General features: G+C 38.1%; 1 protein-coding gene across 9 annotated transcripts in view; it reads left to right on the top strand.

Moving 5' to 3' along the window:
• LOC129723213 (high affinity cAMP-specific and IBMX-insensitive 3',5'-cyclic phosphodiesterase 8) overlaps nt 1-17,196 on the top strand; it is a 202,008-nt gene that overhangs the window by 152,557 nt on the left and 32,255 nt on the right. The gene's annotated exons all lie outside the window — the stretch shown is intronic.

Here is a 17,196-nt window from a genome sequence, read left to right as displayed (position 1 = left end):
CTATCAACGACGCGTCTACGTAAACACACTGGGGCAGAAAATTGTGACCCTTAGAACAGTAAATAAAAGCGCAACTTTTAGCTTTTTAAGTGGAACAACAGCTAAACTGAAAGAGTTAGATGCTTGGTGTCAAAGAACAACTTGTGAAGTAGACTTCAATGTTTAATTTAGGTAAGTACAAAATCCATGTTTATCACACATTTCAGTGAGAAAATTGTAGTTTAGTTCTCAAAAAACATTTGATTTTACATTTGTTTCTTCTTAAGTTCTTCTTATTTCCTCTACTTCGAGGTTTTTATAACTCTATTGATTACGAAATTTTCTCAGCTATCCAACGAAAACAACAGAATTGAGCTAGCTATCATACTTTTTGTGCTAGACCTCGTTAAAGGCAAACATAACCGGAAACTGAAAAAGTGAATAACTATGCGATAGTTAGTTTTTGGCCATATGCGCAGAAGGATTTCCTGGAGGTTCTGTATCACCCCTTAAAGGATTTTAGGTGAGTTCCCTAACACCCTGTATAAGTCGTGTGAACAATTCATTTAAAGTTGAATATATGTGTTAAATTTGCTCCGCCCCTTGCGCTTTTTGAGTTGTTAACAAGTTGTATATAAGTTTATACGTTATTGCACCAGTGACGAGATTTGTTATATATCAATTACCTAAATTTATTAAAGACTAACTAGACTACTTATGTATAGACTTAACATTTCAATGGAATGAGTTTTTGTCAAAATATTTCCTACAAAAAGTTACAAAACATTTTGACCAAAAATGACCAACTAGCCCCGCTCTACCCTACATAGCATACGGATGGATTAAATTCGATAAATGTATAAATAAAAAGCCGAAACCTTGAAAAAGGCTTCACTTTTCATTTCAATGAAAAATTTGACGGGTTCCGCGCCTACTTGACCATATGTTGGCCCTCTCAGAATTCAATGCAACTTTATGGGTGTGTACCTTACTAAAAGAGGCAACTTTATATACATTTTTTGAAAATTTATTTAGACTAAAGTATTTAAACTATTTATTTAATCGGTATATACAAAGTCGTTCATTTCATGGACATTTTAACTTAAAGGTTCTGGTGTGAACAAAGTAAATTAACTGGAGTAACAATAGAAGTTGAACAAAAGCAAAGAAAATATCTTCAACGAACGAAGTTACGATATCCAATTACACTTAGTTAAATCAGTACCAAATGAAATAACAACCATCCTTCCGCCGATGCCGCCATAATTGTCGCTAGTGGCTTTTTAATTAAAAGCACCGGTGGGGCTACGTATCAAGCATCATAAATTATCCTCAACTTAGTGGGTAACCAATCTCGTACACCCGGTATGCAACGTACTCTAGCCAGTGAACCATAAGAGCCCGGATATTAGTGCGCTCCATAATGGTCCCGTGGACAAGGACGCCTTATCAGTAGTGCGATGGCGAGCGGGTGGTATGCATGGCATTTTTTGTGAATCATAACGTATGTGAGCTGGACCAGCTGCAGATACAAAACCGATTCCACTTTACAGACCACTCTTCGTTTGGTATTTGGGTAGATACGCGGATGAGCTGCACCGCGCATTGGGTGTAATAATTGTTACTCATAGTACGGGTAGTATAGACAAAAGCTTCGACAGGATCTGCTAAAATTGAATTGTCCTTTAGTTTTGGTCCCTACGTCGTGTTTTCAAACCCACTCTGGCTGCCAGGAAACCACAAACCCGCTCATCGAATTATGGTAGTGCCAATACCAACCAGCAGGTGCAATTCCTTTTACCACAATCAATCATATAACAAGCACAAGGTCCTACTAAAAATCATAATCTTGTGTAAAACTTCTGAATACTTTTGTCTTACTTTATCTGTTACGAAAACTTTACATTTTTCCATATTATTTGAAAAGTTATAGTTCTACAGTTCTACATAGTTCTATAAAATCCGAACAGCTGTGATAGCCGTTTATATTTTTTGTGAAACCCTTACTGTAATTTGTTTTTTCTGCTCACCTCTGAAATATATGACTGCGCGTTAGATTGGACTTATATTGCACAAAAAGAATAGACCATTCGACGTTCAATACGACTGATGATGTTTTTGCGATAAGAAACGCACTGTCACAGTTTGCTGATTAACCGCTACAGTGTATTTTCTTGGAATCACATAAAAGGTCTTTCTCTTCCAATCTGAGTTGATAACCACATTAATTCAATCTTTCTTGCGTAATTTTAAGGAAGGGGTGGGGGTCGGAAAAAAAAGATTGCGGAAATTAAATACGAACGAGTCTCAGTGTTGATAGACCGAAGAAAGTCATTGAAATACTCTTTCATACACATACACACCCTTGAGTGTATTCTTTTTCGAGATATGTTAAGAAAACTATTCTAGGTCTTCTCATACAAGATTTTTACTTGTTTCACTCTAACATCGTAGTAAGGTGAAGACTGTTGTATAACTATCATGACACATATGACCGAACAAAATTTAATACCACAATTATCACAAAAAGTTAAATGCCGGTAACCATCAGAGTGACTCAGATACAGATAGAAGTATCTTTTGGTTTCAATTGATATGTCAATTATATAGTAAAACAACGCTACACCAAATAAAGATACGAAAATCTGTTCCCAAGCAAACCTGACCACTGACTTGCATCATAGACAATTTCACCTCTCATTAAATGACGCACAGAATGTCTCAAACTCTAAGCCCCCAAAATGACATGCTGGCAGCAGTTCGATTTGGACTTGATTAATCGGTTGGTGCACATGTCCATGACTCACGGACAGCGGGCGCAAATAATGATATCTCTACTTTTACACATTGTGGAAAACCCACGGTGTGGCTTAAAGGACTGAAGCCAGTTAAATCCAACCGAATGTTCACCTGTTTTTTCTCTATCCCAAACAACTTACGTATTTTCCACCAGTTTCTAAATTTGATTGTACCACCTAGACTTGTAATACGTAAACGCCAAAAACAAATCAATACAAAAATGCACATCGGCCAGGAGCCAAAACAATCATTTGACGTCTGCCGGTTAGTAAAAATGCGCAAATCGTCTCCAAAGCTATCGTATAGTGATCAGTGGACCATCCATTCCTACGTCAGCCAAAAAAACCAATCGCGTGTTGGACATAACCGCTTATCTTTTTTTCGTCAATGCCTGATGCGCGTCGGTGGTGGTGGTTCAGTTTTTACAAAACGTAAAGCTAGCGTAGAACAATGCGAACTGTGTACTGCGGCTATCAGGTGATGGCTTGTTGTGATTGGTTTGTTTTTGCTTTTTTCCTCCTTTTGGTTTAATAAAACCATCTATAGCTTAAGCGATGCCGTAAATGTTTTATGACTAGACTAGAAGTTTATGACTGCCCGGCTAATATGCGTACTTTCCCGTTTCGCAGTGACAATTACTGCCTGCCAAGTGATACTGTAAAAGCGGCTATATTGTCTGACAAGCAATCGGAAGAACCCGGAAATGTTCATTGTTGTTATGGCCGGCGTTGAATTGCCTTGTTATGGAATAGTTTTGTTCGTCCATTTCAATGAATGGAACGTTTTAAATCTGTACCTACGAAACAGTCTGCAGTGCAGTGCTTGACAATTGGTCATACTACTTAAGTAACCTCTTGGACTTAGGTCTTGGTCATTTTCAGTCATTCAAAAAGTAAAGTCCATTACTACCTACCGATTTCGGAATTTGATCATCTGTTAATTTGATACAGATTCTGCTCAGAACACATAAGTGACTTTGTGTGCACGTAGAGAAAGAAGTGAAACTTTGAACAAATGTCGACTGTTTACTTGTGTATAATGACGTACCTTAAGCATTTTGTAAAAGTTTTCGGTGTACTTTATACAAAAAAAATACTATTATTAATAACATATTTGCGTCTAATGTTTAAAACTATCTTATCTCATTGGGACCAGGCAAAATTTTGTTTGTGAATTTTTATTATGTCCAAGCTCTTCTAAATAACATTCCCTATAATTATAAAAGTTCATTTCGTAAATATGCAATTCGTAGATTGTACAGCACTTTTGCTGGATGTATAGAACATTTGTACTGCAAGTTATCGAATAGAATTGCAACTTTACTCATAATTTGTACAATTCACGAATGTACTTTCGTACGAACGTGGATAACAACGAACAAAAAAAAGGAAGCACGAGTATTTACTTGAACGAAATTTTTGTGTTTTGTTATTTTGATTTCGTATAATGTATATGTTATTGCGTAAGCTTACTAATTTTTCGTACTATTTACATTATGCAGCGTTTGTTTGTACGATTGATTGTGTTCATTTCTTGAACCTTTCTTCACGTATACGAATAGAAATCTGCAACCGTTTTGACAGTTCTGACGAAAGTACCTTCATATTTAATACTCAATAATGATATACCAGTTTTTTTTTTTTCTTCACATAACATTTATTTGACACGGCACAAATACAATTTAATGTTTAACGGCGCCAATTATATCTGATGACTTAAAAACTAAAGCAAATTTTTTATCCTCGCTGCCGACTACGAGCTGAAATTAAGTCTAACTTAAAACTAGCATGGGATTTCCAATCAGTGTTTTGTTGTTCAATGGTCGTCTGATAATCGTCGAATGGCATGTATGGATTCGTTCTGCTGAGCCACGATGTCGTGAGTTGGGACAGAGGCTCGTAGTCCTTGGGTCCTGGTTCTATTGTGCGGGGTCTGGTTGCTGGTTTTGTGCTTAAGGTTCAAACGTGTTCTTGTCGTTTTGTTGGGTGTAGACGGAGGGGAACGGGACTAGACTGGGGCATGGATGGATTTCAGGAAAACGTATATAAGGGACATGTAGGATAGGTCACGGCTCGCCAAGACATCACGAACAGGAACAGCCGGCTGTCTACCCTCGGCCTGCAGGGAAGCTATCAATTTAGACCTGGCGTCACGGTGTACAGGGCATGACCAAACCACATGCTCTATGTCGTGATAACCTTCACCACAGGCACAGATACCACTTTCCCCGAGCCCAACACGACGGAGGAGCGCGTCAAATCTATAGTGATTGGACATAAGCCGGGACATCACGCAAATGAAATCCCGACCTACATCCAACCCCTTGAACCACGGGTTCGTCGATACTTTGGGGATTATGGAATGTAACCACCTTCCCAATTCCCCTCTGGTCCAAGCATTTTGCCAACTGATGATCGTATTCTGACGTACAAGTGCGAAAAATTCATTAAAGGCAATTGGTCTTTCATAAATATCACCGTTTGTTGCGCCCACCTTAGCCAAAGAGTCCGCTTTCTCATTACCCGGTATCGAGCAGTGAGAAGGGACCCACGCTAAGGTAATCTGAGTAGATTTTTCGGATAAAGCACTCAGATGTTCCCGTATTTTCCCCAGGAAATACGGAGAGTGCTTAACATCTTTCATCGATCGGAGAGCCTCAATGGAACTGAGACTGTCCGTAAAGATGAAATAATGGTCCGTGGGCATTTTTTCGATAATCCCTAGGGTGTACTGAATTGCAGCTAATTCTGCGACGTAAACAGAAGCAGGATTATCGAGCTTATGGGAGACGGTTAAATTGTTATTGAAGATACCGAAGCCAGTAAACCCATCAAGAAGTGATCCGTCAGTGTAGTACATATTGTCGCAGTTGATGTTTCGATATTTATTGGAAAAAATTTTAGGGATCTGCTGCACGCGTAAATGATCCGGGATTCCACGAGTTTCTTCTATCATGGATGTATCGAAAAACACAGTAGAATCAGAAGTATTTGATAAGTCGACACGATTTGGAATATTCGAAGAAGGGTTAATATTTTGGGACATGTGATTGAAATACAATGTCATAAAACGGGTTTGAGAATTAAGTTCGATTAACCTTTCAAAATTTTCAATCACAGGACGGTTCAAGACCTCACATTTGATTAGAATACGAGAAGACAGGCTCCAGAAGCGGTTTTTCAATGGTAGTACTCCAGCTAAAACCTCCAAACTCATCGTATGGGTCGACTGCATGCAACCTAAGGCGATACGCAAACAACGATATTGTATTCGCTCCAGTTTGATCAAATGTGTGTTTGCTGCGGAGCGGAAGCAGAAACACCCGTATTCAATAACAGACAATATCGTTGTTTGGTAAAGCCTTATAAGGTCTCCTGGATGGGCTCCCCACCATTTTCCGGTTATTGTACGAAGAAAATTCACTCTTTGTTGACATTTTTTCATCAGATACCTCACGTGACAACCCCAGGTGCCTTTAGAGTCGAACCAGACACCAAGATATTTGTGTACCAAAACCTGAGAAATCGTTTTACCCATTAATTGTGTTTGAAGCTGAGCAGGTTCATGCTTCCTAGAAAAAACTACTATCTCAGTCTTCTCCGGAGAGAATTCGATACCTAGCTGTAAAGCCCAAGCAGCCAAATTGTCCAAGGTATCTTGCAATGGTCCTTGCAAATCGGCAGCTTTGGCTCCTGTAACAGAGATTACACTGTCGTCTGCAAGTTGTCTTATCGTGCATGAATTTGCCAGACATTCGTCGATGTCATTTACATAAAAGTTGTAAAGAAGGGGGCTTAAACATGAGCCCTGGGGAAGACCCATGTAGCTAATGCGAAAAGTTGCCAAATCGCCATGCGTAAAATGCATGTGCTTTTCGGACAACAAATTGTGCAAAAAATTGTTCAAAATTGGAGAAAATCCTTGTCGGTGAAGTTTACCCGAAAGAATGTCAATAGAAACGGAATCAAAAGCCCCCTTAATGTCCAAGAACGCAGACGCCATTTGTTCTTTACGAGCATACGCCAGCTGAATATCTGTTGAAAGCAACGCAAGACAATCATTCGTCCCTTTGGCACGGCGGAAGCCAAATTGAGTTTCTGATAGTAGACCATTTGATTCGACCCAGTGGTCTAAACGACGGAGTATCATTTTTTCCATCAATTTCCGGATACAGGATAGCATTGCAATCGGCCTATAAGAGTTGTGATTAGAAGCTGGTTTCCCTGGTTTTTGGATGGCGATCACCTTCACTTGCCTCCAATCCTGCGGTACAATGTTTTGCTCCAGGAACTTATTGAACAAGTTCAACAAGCGCCTCTTGGCATTGCCGGGTAGATTCTTCAACAAGTTGAATTTGATTCTATCTAATCCAGGCGCGTTATTGTTACAGGACAGGAGGGCAACTGAAAATTCTGCCATCGTAAAAGGTGATTCTATCGCGTCGTGGCCCGGAGACGCATCGCGAACAATATTTTGCTCAGGAACAGAGTCCGGACATACTTTCCTGGCAAAATCAAATATCCACCTACTTGAAGACTCCTCGCTTTCGTTGACCGTTACGCGATTCCGCATTCTTCGGGCTGTGTTCCAAAGAGTGCTCATCGATGTCTCCCTCGACGTCTCGTTCACGAACCGACGCCAATATCCACGTTTCTTTGCTTTAGCCAAGCTTTTAAGCTTGGTATCAAGCTCCGAATACCGTAAATAGTCGCCAGGTATACCTCCCGTCTGGTAGGCCTTAAACGCGTCGGATCTTTGCGTGTAGACATCGGAGCACTCTTGGTCCCACCACGGAGTGGGAGGCCGTTCTTTGATCGTTACGCCGGGATATTTCTTCGTTTGGGCTTGCAACGCGGCGTCGAGAATCAAGCCCGCGAGGAGGTTGTATTCTTCAAGTGGTGAATGATGTTGAATCGACTCGACCGCTTTTGAAATCATTTCCTCGTATAACTTCCAATCGACATTTCGTGTGAGGTCATACGGAATGTCAATTGGTCGCATGCGAGTTGACCCGTTAGTAAATGAAATAAGAATAGGCAGATGGTCGCTACCGTGAGGATCGAGGATTACCTTCCATGTGCAATCCAACCGTAGCGACGTCGAACATAAGGATAGATCCAAAGCGCTTGGGCGCGCTGGAGGTTTCGGGATACGTGTCATTTCACCGTTGTTTAAAATAGTCATGTCGAAGTCATCGCAAAGGTTATAGATTAAAGAGGAGCGGTTATCATTGTATGGGGAACCCCAAGCCACGCCATGAGAGTTGAAGTCTCCCAAAATCAAACGTGGCGAGGGAAGAAGTTCTATTAAATCAAAGAGCAGCCGTTGCCCAACCTGTGCTCTGGGGGGAATATATATTGAGGCAATACAAAGCTCTTTACCTTGTATTGTCATTTGACATGCGACAACTTCGATGCCTGGAATCGAGGGGAGGTTAATACGATAGAAAGAATAGCACTTTTTAATCCCTAAAAGTACTCCTCCATATGGGGTGTCTCGATCAAGGCGAATAATATTGAAATCATGGAAGTTGAGATCAATATTTGAAGTAAGCCAAGTTTCACAAAGGGAAAATGCATCGCATTTGTTTTTATTTATCAAAACTTTAAACGAATCAATTTTTGGTAAAATACTTCTACAATTCCACTGTAAGACAGAGATAGAATCCTTCATATACGCAGTTGAATTAGCCATCGAAGGATACAATCGCTGCAAGGAGAGGCCATTGGGCAGTCAACTGCTTCAAAAATGATCTAACTGTTGGGAGGAATGCTGTAAGAAAAATTTTAATTGGATCGGGTACATTGAAAGTTTCAAAAATCCAGTCCACAATGTCAGAAAATTTCACTAATCCAGAGTTTGTTTCATCAACTGGGAGTGTAAAAGGAGCAACTGGGGTTTTAGATGTTCCTGGCAGTGCTGGGAACTCCTTCTGGGACTTTAAATTTGCCAGCCCAGGAGGAGTTTGCTTCGGTTTTTCCGCAGCACTGTTTGGTTTGTTTGTAACTTTCATTTCACTTTGAGAAATCTTAGGACCTTTTCTGGGAAGTTTAGGAGAGGAAATATTTTTCCTCTTTCTAGACTCCCCAGGATTGGCGTAAGACGCTCCCGCTGGTGAATCGTCAGAATCGGTTTCATCAGAGGACAACAGATCGAAGGGGTTCGAAGTAACGGGAGAAGTGGTAACGGTCTTCTTCAGCATGTCAGCGTAGGAACGCTTTGAACGCTCTTTGAGAGACCGTTTTATTTTATCCCTGCGCTGCATGTACACCGCACATGTCGAGAGCTCATGCAGATTTTCTCCGCAGTGAATACACTTTTCAGCGTTAACACTGCAAGAATCTTCCGCATGAGACTCCCCACACTTGCCACAACGTGCCTTATTGCAGCAGTAGGCGGCTGTATGGCCTAACTGCTTGCAATTCAGGCAGTTCATGACGCGGGGCACGTAGAGCCTCACAGGGAGACGAACCCGGTGGATCGAGACGTGGCTTGGTAGTGCAGACCCGGCGAACGTAACTCGAAACGAGTCTGACGGAGTGTATACTGTTTTGCCACCGATGATCGATGCTGACCGCAATTGCTTGCAGTCGAGCACCTTTACTTCGGGACACGTTTTGTTCTTAAAGCACCCTTTGGCACTTTGCAGTATACACTCGACGGACAGACTCGAATCGGTTATGACACCGTCGATCTCCACGTCTCGTGCGGGTATGTAAACGCGATACTCGCGTGTGAAGAGCTCAGAGCAAGCTATATCGTTGGCCTCTTTCAGGTTACCGACCACGACACGGAGCTTGTTAGGCCGGACCTTGGAAATTTCGGTCACGCTATGATATACCAGTTATTCGAGATTACTGTAATAAAATTATTCTAATCGGCAATTACTGGTAATACCTCACAACCACTCACCACTCATGTATGTTAAAAAATGTTAGTCATAGAAAATTAATCCATAGTTAACTGCAGGCTTGTTATTCTCCTCAATATGTGGAAAGAGCAGAGTGGATATTCACTGTTCACTTCTAACCCAGCATGGGTGCTGCGTATAACAATATTTTGTATCAAGCTTCTTCATTCTGCTTTGTGCTGTGTCACTGCCACTCGCAAGAAAACTAACAACTTGCTGCTTTCACCACAGCCTGAACGAAACAAGAGAAGTGAATCACTCTACTGAGAATAAACAGAAGTACACTGCCGTGTTCACTGCTGGAATGAATTCGATAACATTCGAAGAGCAAACATGCGTGACGGGCGGCTAGCATTATTTTTTGTAGTTTCGAGATACATTGCAATCAACGAAATCTACTTTTATGCTTACATTTTCCCCTCATTTGATATTTGCCTAAGAGACACATGGTAAAAGTATTGTAGCGAGCTCGGTTGTGTAGTTATTGAGCGTAGTGTCCTTTCGTGCGTGGAAGATCACACCAGTTTATTATTTCTCTGAAGATATATTTCAGATTCCACCGCGGTTTTTTTGCAAGCTACTCAGATACACGCGGCTCGCTGCTCTCTTCAAGCAAGTGCGTTGCTTTGCCCACCAGTGTGAGAGTAGTTGGCTCCTACACATTAGTGATTCTCGTAGGACAAATGGCAAGCCTGGTTAAATGTTGACGATTGGCGCATATTTCGCTAATTTAACTTTACCGATTAGTTGCATTTTTCGGTTAACAAAAAAAACGATTAGCAGGAAATTATTATTAACAATGTTAAAAACATGAAATGATCGATACATTTACAACCTCAAAATTTTTAATAATTTCTGAAATGCCTAAACAGTTAAAAACTTCAAATTGGCAAACTATTTCAAATAATAAAAATACAAGAATATCAAAACAGTCAAGAAGGTGATTAAGATTAATTGACTTCTCTTGGAGGGTAGACCCTACCAATTTTTTTTTTTTTGGTTTTTGATATTGATATAGAGAATATTACAGTAAATGGGTGATTTCTACTCTTGACGTGTGGCATGCTCGCATGTGATTGGTTCATTGTTCGCGGAAATTTGTCCATAAAACTTTTTATCATATTATAAAAAATGCACCAAATGATCTGAGCACACCGATTCGTTATGATGTCCTGAATCTCTGGTCAAAATTTCAAAATCGTCGTCGTTGAGTAAGGCCTCAAAAAAATGCCATAGATGTTAAAAATGCCGTAAATGTTCAAAATATCAATAGTATAAATATAAAATATATGCCGAAAAATATCAAATTTATCGCAAATGTTGAAAATCAGGCAACGAACAATCGGTTTCAGAATTGTATTATCACGTTTCGTTGAATCAAAAAATAACATTTTCATAATAGAAAGAAATAACTCTTAAGGCCCAATACACACAAGGCGTGATGACGCCTTCTCCATACAAAGTAAAAGGCATGATCACGCTTTCTATTTTGCATGGAGAAGGCGTCATTACGCCGTGTGTGTATCTGGGCCTTTAGGGTAAAAAAAGTCGAAATAGAAAATGTTCACAAATCGATGACGAAAAACGCTTCCACAAATCAACACAGAAAATGGTTTCGAATTGAGCTCAGAATAGCAAATAAAAGGTAAAAAAATAATGTGACCCTAATTTGAACTCAAAAACACTTCCAGAAGCTAAAACAAAAGCTAAAACAAAAATGTCATAAGAGAAAGTGATCCCAAGTTGAACTCAGAATAGTGAAAACGATCTTAAAAATCAGAAAATATAAAGCAAAAAATGATTCCAAGTTAAACATAGAATGGCAAAGAAACTCCACAAAAAGGTCAAAGAAAATCCCCAAAAAGGTCATGATAATAAACAATCACAAACTGAACTCAGTATACCGAAAAACGCTTAAAATTGATTCAAAAATAATCCTATATCGTTATCTAAAAAATTCCAAAATTTAGCTCTAAAAGTCTAGAAAATTTAAAAAAATACAGAATGATCGTGAATTGACAAACTTAAATTTTTGAAATGTTTAGTTTCGAAAACAAAAATGTCAAAAGTAGCAAAAATTTCAAGTTTCAAATACATTAAAAACTAACAAAATGTCAAAATTGAAAAACAACAGAAATGTCAAAAAGGTCATAAGTGCCAGGTAAAAAATGTAAACAGTGGCAGTGTACAAAAATAACAAAAATCTGGAGAAACATTTCAAAAGTTCTTATCTGCTTTGATCGATTTTTTGATCGATCACTTTAATCCAATCATCACAACTTATTGAACACCTTTTAAGACACGTTATTTGCACCAGTTGATAGCGAAGGGATCCTTCTAACCTTCTGAACGAAAACCACAATTGAGAGAGCTACTAAAGTTGAACCATTAAAAAGCAAAGCCTTGGTGCTACATTTCGATTCGGAACTTGACCTTATGTTTACTATACACAGACTTCGCAGCCAACTGTTAAGTGTACAGGACAATTGCGGGGCTAGCGCAACGATCCTACTGACACTAACAGTCCCTCCCGAGTCAAGACTCGAACCTACCACGACTGGCTTGTTAGGCCAGCATCGTACCTCGAGACCAGCTGGGGAGGCTAGTTGAACCATTACCAGAATGAAAATACGCTCCGGAGAAACGATAAAAGCAGATAGGACCTTTTGAAATGTTTATCTAGAAATAATAAAACTTCCGAAAACGCGAAAATTTAATCGACCATTTTTGATTTGAATGAAACTTTGCACACGGCTTAGCAAACTGAGCATTTTTCACAGGTGGAGAGATTTTTTACACCCATGAGTTACATTCTAAAAGGGCGTATGCCGTTTGGCATAGGTTTTATTCGAAGCATTGTAGCCCAGAAACCGCTGGTTGTATAGAAAAACTGTCTGAGAATGAGTTGTAGGAAATTGAAAATGTACCATAAAAAAATACACTGTGCAAAAAACAATTTTTTTGACCAAAAAAAAATTAAAAATAAACATTAAATTTCAATTAAAAAAAAAGAGTTGAATTTTTTTTTTAATTTTTTTTAAAGAAACTTGACGATAAAACGCAACTTATAAAAAAAAGTCCAGGATGGAGAAATGAAAAATAATTTTTTTTATGGTAGATTAATTTTTTTTATAAAAATTCTAATTTAAACATTTTTCAAAATATTTGTATTCTGATTTGAATGTATTCATTTTGAATCAAAAAGCTCTTGGTAGTAATCATTCTAAAGGCATCGATTTTCGAGTTATTTTGAATTTAAGCACGAAAAATTATTAATATTTTGGAAAATACACGTTTTTCTTAATTTATCCATGGTTCTCCAGCAAAAACCATACGTTCATTGGAATGCTTGATCAAAAGTATACAATTCATTCTTTGACAACAAAACGATTGGGCGAACGGTTCTCAAGAAAAGAGTTAAATGTTCTTAGTGATATAAATATATATAAGAATCAAATATTTATTTTCGAGTTTTATTATCTTAGGAACATATTTTTTTATTACATAGATACTTTACAGAACTAGTTTCACCTTATATTTACATCATAAGTAAATAATTCGTCATCTTTTGAAAACAGCTTCTTTTGTTTCTTATTTTCTGAAATCGGAACAAAAGAGTGATACTTTTGTGTGGCAGCTATTATTATAGATTTTTTGAAAATATTGCTCCATTCTGTTACTCCTTGTTCATATTCTTCATATGATACCCAACTAAATGACATTTTCGATGAATTTTTATTACTTTTCTGATTAGACCAATCATACAATTTATTGCGCTTGTAATGGGATGTTCATGTTCTTTAGCTAAACTTGCATTTCTTGCCATTCGTTTTAATATGCCACCAATTGCATCGCATGGGCCTTTACCATGAGAAGTCGCAGAAAAATGCCACTCTGCATCGACGTTGTATTTTGTTTTGAACTTGCAAAGACTTGCAAAGTTTTTTCTATTTCTATATTGTGAGGCAGCTCCATCAGACATTAACCCTCTAGTGCCCAAGTAATTTTCAGACGGACTTCGAAAAAATCACTATGTAACTTTATAAACATTTTTTAAGTAATGATTGAAGCTTTTTAAAGGTTTCACTGGAGACCGTCTAAAGGCGGCACTGGGCACTAGAGGGTTAATATCGCTTTTTTCAACTGTATTGTTGTTTTCAAAAAACTCATTAGTTTGGCAATGGACACCTGAACCGCAACAGTATCATGATGGAGTACTTCCGATATTATGATGAAGCTGATATTCTTAAGTGTTCCAGATTCTAAATAGTAAACAACGAAGAAATGAATGGTGGCTTGACAGTTATTCCAATAACTACACGAATCACAAATTGATAGAGACGTATTAAAATGAGCTTGACTGTTCAATATTTTTAATTTTGCAATAACGTTTTCGTTTAATTTACGTAAGCTTGATGAGAACCGATGATCAGGAAAGGGTTTACATCATTTGGGCTTGGCGTATTCCATTTTCACTTTATTCATCTTCACAAAATGCAAACTGTTACTAACACATCTGGAGTAGTGCCATCGTATTTATATACGAAAACAGATATTATAGGTAACCCAGTAGTTATTGGTTGCGTACTTTACAAACAGTTATTATTAGTAAACAAGTAGGTAGTGTTGCACGACAAACATATTTTTTATAAAACATTCGGCAAGGGGGAACGTGTAGGTAGGCTAAGGTTTAGCGCTTGAGTTATTTATCCAATCGTTTTGTTGTCAAAGAATGAATTGTATATTTTTGATCAAGCATTCCATACGTTCAGGTTTTTGCTGGAGAACCATGGACAAATTAAGAAAAACGTGTATTTTCCGAAATACTAATAATTTTTCGAGCCTAAATTCAAAATAACTCGAAAACCAATGCCTTTAGAATGTTTACTACCAACAGCTTTTTGATTCAAAATGACTCTCTACATCTTTTAAAATCATCAGAATACAAATATTTTGAAAAATGTTTAAATTAGAATTTTTATAAAAAAATTAATCTACCATAAAAAAAATATTTTTCATTTCTCCATCCTGGACTTTTTTTTTATAAGTTGCGTTTTAACGTAAAGTTTCTTTAAAAAAAAAAAAAAAACAACGGCAAGTGACGGCAAGTATATTGGCATGACACGCAACACCCTGAAGTCCAGAATCTACGGCCACAAATCCAACATGAACAAACTCGATCGACTTATAGAGTCAGTTCATACATACACAGACCAAGCAGTGGTAGAGTTGGGAAATAAAACAGCCCTCTTAGAACACTGCATCAACCACCAACACCGCTTCACATTAGAAGAAACCAAGATATTAGACCGTACTCTGAACCCACAAACACTCCCACTATTGGAGTGTTTCCATATCAGCAACACCGCACATACCGTTAACCACCGAACAGACGTCGACGGAATAAATTGCACATATGCAGGACTTTTACACCAAGTGAAGGCAACACAAGAACGAAGACAAGCCACCAAAACCTTACAACCAAACACAGCCACACACACACAAACACCATTAACAACCATAGTCTCAACCAATAGACTCACCAACAACCCTCCGAGAAAAATACTTTCTCCGCTATTCTCACTAAAGCTCTACCGGTTTAAGTTGAAGCTCACACACAAGGGCTAAACAGTACAGTCAGTGAGTGGAATCAAACACAAATAAGTGATAACAAATATTGAAGAAAAATTGCCGATAGAAAACGTTGAATAACGATAGTAGAATGGTAGGAGTGAAAAAACAACTAATAATTAACAGTTTAAACAAAAATCCCCCTTTCCCTTCAGCTCAAAATACCCTAGTTGATTAATTCTGATTACACAAAACCGCAAAGCTCATGCGCTAAACAAAAAACGATACCTTTGAAAGTGAACGATAGACCACAATGATTTTAGAATATTGTTAAATAAACCCATCTATTTTAGTATTCCTTTCAAAAAGGCCGCAACCAACGGCCGAAACGTCGGATGTGAAGAAAATATTCGTTTAGATCTACTGAGACTGCAAAGCCGAAAATCCAAAACATAAAAAACAAATTCAGCTCTTTTTTTTAAATTGAAATTTAATGTTTATTTATAATTTTTTTGGTCAAAAAAAATTTTTTTTTGTATAGTGTACATTTTTTTATGGTGCATTTTTAATTCCCTACAACTCATTCTCAGACAGTTTTTCTATACAACCAACGGTTTCTGGGCTACAATGCTTCGAATAAAACCTATGCCAAGAGGCATACGTCCTTTAAGAATGTAACTCATGGGTGTAAAAAATCTCTCCATCTGTTGAAAATGCTCAGTTTGCTAAGCCAAATACGTGTGCAAAGTTTCATTCAAATCAAAAATGGTCGATATTCGACCAAAGGTCATTTGGCGCGATCTTGCTCGGGTGGGGAAAATATTCGAACATTTGGGGTATTTCTTGCAAATCTTATAATCACTTCAAGCAAAAATATTACCATTTTCGAGTTCACTTATCTTTATCAGGTACTTTAAACTTGTTTGATGTGTCCTTCATTTATATTAACCCTTTCCCGCTCATGGTGACTCTAGAGCACCAAGAATTATAATCATCATATCTTGACATAAAATAGTTTGTTGTGCTTACGATTGTTCCATAAACTTTTATGTGCTGCCTCAGAGCATCACTGGGCATTTTCTTCAAAATACTACAGTTGACATTAATTTTAGTTAGTCTACAAAGTGTTCAGCTTGAATTTTTTCGTGAAGATATACATTTTAATGATAAAACTTGTGAGCGGGAGAGGGTTAATGGCATCCTCAAAACGCTGGAAGCTAAAACACATAGTCCTCCGGCATTGACTGCAGAAGTTGCCTTCTCCCAAAGGAGCACCTGTTCCTTCAAAATGCTGACGGAACTCACCAAATAATGAGCAATCTCTGCTCGGACACATTTGATCACGTTTGGCATATGTGCGAAACGCAGACCCCAACTTCCCGGCTTTCACTACTCAATCTCATTTGGCGTCTTCTACACTAAAACACAGAACAGAAGGTCGAGCTCCGAATCGGAATGTAGCACCAAGGCTCCGCTTAACCACACTGTCAACAAAAAAATGCCATTAGTTACGCGATTCTTCTAACATTCACACATTTTTCCTGCCGCAACATGCGAACATAGCGTACAACATTTTATTGTTGTCGTAAAACACTTTATTATTATCGTGAAAGGAATTAGTATGGAAATTCCTTCTGAAATTCGCCGTGTTTCGTTAGCGGTACGTTTCAGGCCTATTCTAAAAATATTGATTTGTATTTTAGGGCCACAAAAAATCACAGGATGGTTTTATTCTGTTTTTAATGAAAATCACTCATTAATAAACTGAAAAACCGACGTGGGCTGTTACTAAAAATTTTGGAACTTTTTTGCATGATTTAAAAATTTCAAAAATCTATTCACGACTCAATGGACCTTAGTAGAAATATTGATTTTAAGCCTGATTATATACTCTTTCTTGTCACCTGATAAGAATTAGTTAAGCAAACGTATGAATC

Source organism: Wyeomyia smithii, chromosome 2, assembly GCF_029784165.1.
Source record: "Wyeomyia smithii strain HCP4-BCI-WySm-NY-G18 chromosome 2, ASM2978416v1, whole genome shotgun sequence".
Taxonomy (NCBI): Eukaryota; Metazoa; Arthropoda; class Insecta; order Diptera; family Culicidae; genus Wyeomyia; species Wyeomyia smithii.
The sequence above is the reverse complement of the archived record's forward strand: the minus strand, read 5'-3'. Positions and strand labels throughout refer to the sequence as shown.